The sequence below is a fragment of the Crocuta crocuta genome, unplaced genomic scaffold (assembly GCF_008692635.1).
Source record: "Crocuta crocuta isolate KB4526 unplaced genomic scaffold, BGI_CrCroc_1.0 scaffold260, whole genome shotgun sequence".
NCBI lineage: Eukaryota > Metazoa > Chordata > Mammalia > Carnivora > Hyaenidae > Crocuta > Crocuta crocuta.
In genome coordinates, this window is record NW_027527525.1 from 30,483 (window position 1) to 34,888 (window position 4,406).

The 4,406-nt window shown below is 36.9% G+C and overlaps 1 long non-coding RNA gene across 1 annotated transcript in view; it reads right to left on the reverse strand.

The window, feature by feature from the left end:
- Positions 1-3,898: 3,898 nt before the first annotated feature.
- The window catches only part of LOC144231900 (uncharacterized), an 11,778-nt gene continuing 11,270 nt past the window's right edge, over positions 3,899-4,406 (reverse strand). The window contains exon 2 of the long non-coding RNA XR_013335233.1: positions 3,899-3,989. This is a non-coding gene — a long non-coding RNA (uncharacterized LOC144231900). The remainder of the gene's footprint in view (positions 3,990-4,406) is intronic.

Below are 4,406 nucleotides of genomic sequence, written 5' to 3' on the forward strand. Positions count from 1 at the left end.
TGTTGGCTGCTATAAGGCATACAGTAATTAATTATTGAATGACCCAAATGATTCAAATTTTTAAGATAACCTCTCAGTTAGATTGGAATGGCCAGTGATTGTCCACCAATGAACAAAACTGTTTGATTCATCCACTGCAAAGCTTAGAGAAGGAGAGATGCATAATTGCATACTTTTTGCCCATGGAAGAAGCCAGTGCTTTCTCTTAATTAAATTAATTCAGGTTTCTCCTGGGTAACACAGGCCAATGGGCAACATTTTAGCTACACTAGATGTATAGCAGAGTTTCTCAACTTGACACTCCTGATATTTTGGGCTGTAAAAGTCTTTGCTGTGGGGTCTGCATTGTGTTTTTTCTTTTCTTCTCTTTTTGTTTTTGTTTTGCATGTTTAGCAACACCCTGGCCTCTACCCACTAGGTGTCCATAGCAATATCCCTCTTTAAGTTGTAAAAACCAAAAATGCCTACAGATGTTGGTAAATCTCCCCTGAGAGACAAAATTGCTCTTGATAGCCACTCTTTACGTAAGAATCGTTCTTTATTGAAAGATGGAGTTTATGAATGAATGGATGAATGAATATGTAGAGAAGAAATGAAAACTGAGTTGAAATGGCTGTTACCCTTTATCAAATAGTTTCTTATAGTCTGTGGGTTTTTTTTCATATTATAACTTATGAGTTCCTAGAAATAGAAAAAAAAATGTATATATGTATCTCCCCCCCACCCCTTTGCAGACAACCTACTTACTTGACCTGCAGCTTCAGGGATCTCAACATCCTGATGACAGCATTGGGAAAATAAGTTGAGATACTAGAGTAGGATATCATTAAGTATTTGTTGGTCGAGTGAGTCACTCATAGAGCAATGATTTATAGATCATTTACTAGGTACCAAGATCTGTGTTAGGTGGAGTGTAGTGGATTAAAATACATGAATAGCTATCTATAACAAGAGGTAATACAGTCAATGCAGCTACAATAGAATTAAGCACATGTTGCTATGAGAACACAGATTAACTCTGTTTTAGGGTGTGGGTGGTTTTGGAAGGATTCTCTGAGGAACATGAAAAGTATCCCACAATTAATTATTTGTACAAGTTTTCCCAGCTGTGTGTACTTCCTAAACAATCAATTATTTGTTTGTGTTATTCTATAATTTTTTCAAGTGTTCAGCCTCTTCTATTTAGTTAGTCTTTGAGGATAGGAATGAGTTTCGCATGTTTGGGAAGTGGCATCAAGGCTGTTAGGCATTGTGCCTGTGGTGCTACATGCTATGACAATGAACAGAACAGACACAAGTCCCTGCCCTACAGAACTCACAGTTTGTAAAGTAAAATTCTAGGCTTTTGATTTTTACTCCATGTACATCTTTAGATAAGTAACTTTATCTCTCTAAACCTCTTCCCCCAAGTGTAGAATTAGGAGGTAGGATGAGATTATATCAATTCGTCAGCATCTGACTTTCTATTAGTCCACATTTCTTATATCCCCTACAACCCTTAAATCACTAAGTTCTCAACAAAAGCCAGTTGCCCTGTGGTTTGAAGAAATAAAATATATGGAAAACACATCTGTTAATAGGCCCAGATTTCTTTTTTTTTTTTTTTAATATTTTTATTTATTTCTAGGAGAGAGAGAGAGACAGCGTGAGCAGGGGAGGGTCAGAGAGAGAGGGAGTCACAGACTGAAACAGGCTCCAGGCTCTGAGCTGGCAGTCAGCACAGAGCCCGACGCGGGGCTCGAACCCACAAACCGCGAGATCATGACCTAAGCGAAAGTCGGACGCTTAACCGACTAAGCCACCCAGGCGCCCCGATAGCCCCAGATTTCTGAGAAGTGGTACTACTTTCATGGGGAAGACCTTTGCCTGATTGGATGTATCCACTCAAAAGCAAGGGAACTTATAGACAACAAGAAATAAAGTGTGTTAAATGGCAGGTTCCTAAAATTTTCATTATGTGAATGCTGAGGCTCACATCTGGGAGCATTACTTGAGTCTTAACAAGATTTATTTTCTGTGTAGGATGTATAACTAAAAGTTCTTTATCCCATGGACATGAACCAAAGATATCAGCCTCATAGATAATTTGTACTAAACGTATTTTTTCTACCCAGCATATAAATTATTTCTTTCTCTGGTGACAACTTAATTATGACTAATAGTAGTAGAAGTTATTTTTAATACTTATAAACCATAGTCATAGTTCTTACCTGGATGTCATATAAATTCTCAGGCTATTGCATATACAGTATCTCATTTGTTCGTCCCAATGACAATATGATATAGGCTGGGTGGGAGGGGGTCATTATTCCCATTTATAGATGGGAAACTGAGGTTCAGAGAGGTTAGTTAATTCACCTGAATTTTCACAGCTAAGTTGTGGAGGCATGATTCAACTTTATTGTTCCCACAATATTCAAAAGAGAACCAAAAGACTCAAATCAAAGGCAAGCCACAGAGTGAGAGAAGTTTGCCATACATATGCTTACAAAGACACTACAGAATATATAAAGGACTTCTAGGGTCAAGAAGTAAAAGACAGACAAAAGCAAAACATGGGCAAAACACCTAAATAGGAATTGTATAAAAAGAATATATCCAAAGACCAAAAAACTTATGAAAAGTTGCTCACTTCCAGTAGTCATCAGGGAAATGAAAATCAAGATCACAATACAATATCACTGTACATTTACCAGGATGGTTTAAATGAAAAAGAACATTTCAAAAAAATGTTGTATAATGACAATATTAGTAGGAACTAACTGATAGGAACGATGATAAGAATTGATGGAAACAATGGCTAGAGAACATGTAGAGCAATAGGAACTCTTTATACTGTCGGTGAGAGTATACATTTTTGCAACCATTTTGGGAACATGGCAGTATTGGGCAACATTGAATATTTTCATTATTGCGACCCAGTAATTCTAGTCCTAGGTATCCAAAAGAAAATTGTACTTGTGTTAACAAAAAATCTTGTGCAAGGATATTTACAGCAGCACTATTTATCATCATCCCAAACTGGAATGATCTAAATATTCATCCACAGAGGGATGGATAAAGAAATTGTGACATATTTACATGGTAGAATATTATACAGTGCTGAGAATAGAAAGGGACACTGTAGTGAACATTAATTTATATTTTATTTATTTTTTTAATGTTTATTTTTGAGAGAGAAAGAGAAAGAGAGTATGAGTAGGGGAGGGACAGAGAAGGAAGGAGACACAGAATCAGAAGCAGGCTCCAGGCTCTGACCTGTCAGCAGAGCCCGACATGGGGCTTGAACTCATGAACTGTGAGATCATGACCTGAGCTGAAGTTGGATGCTTAAACAACTGAGCCACCCAGCTCCCCCAATTTATCTTTTAAATGTGAAATTTAATAAAAGAAGCCCTAAGTAAGAGTCCCCACAGTGTTCTTATTGGTGTTAGAAATAAAGATAGTAGTTAATCTTTTGGTTGTGGTGACCCGAAAAGGGAACAGGGGCTTCTGGGATGCTAATAATATTCAATTTCATGATATAGATATTGGTTACATGAGTTTGATCAGTTTGTGAAAATCCTTTAAGCTGTATATTTGTGAGTTGTGTCCTTTTCTGTACATATACTATTTTCAGTAAGATTTTACTAAATCCAGCAAAATCTTCAATTTTACTAAATGAAGAACTGGAGTCATTAGGCCAATGAGTATCTATATGCCAAGAAGAGAGATGACTTCATGCAAAATCAACAGCAAATCTGGGGTAGCTTATTTAAGAAAGTACAAGAGAGGAAATGAAGAAGAATGAAAAGGGGATGCATCCATTTGTGAATGGACCACTGGCCATCTGGCCACATGAAGAAAAAAAAGCTTCTTGTGGGTTAAGTAAATTGCTGAAGGTCCAATAGGTCATAAGTGGTTCAGCTGGAATTTCAATCAGGTTTTTTATTCTGTAGCTCATGCTTCTTCAACTTTACAATCTCAGCAGGCAGTATTTTACTTTAGCCCTAAAACAGTGAAGAATAGGAAAAACAGGAGGAGGTAAAATGGTAGATGTCACCATTTTAAAAATGGTGAAACAATTTTAAAAATTAGTTTAAAGTCAACCTTTTACCATAGCTTTATGAGGACGTAGTCCTTGTCTATTTTGTTAGCTGCTGTTTGCCCAAGAAAAGTCTTTAACTGGAAGAAGGAAGGGAGGGCAGGAGGAAGGAAGGAAGGAGGGAGGGAGGGAAGGAAGGAAGGAAAGAAGGAAGGAAGGAGGAAAAAGAAAGGAAGGAAGGAAGAGAGAGAAGGAAGGAAAGAAAAAGAAAGAAGGAAAGAAAGAAAAAGAAAGAAAGAAAGAAAGAAAAAGAAAGAAAGAAAGAAAGAAAGAAAGAAAGAAAGAAAGAAAGAAAGAAAGAAAAAGAAAAAGAAGGAAAGAA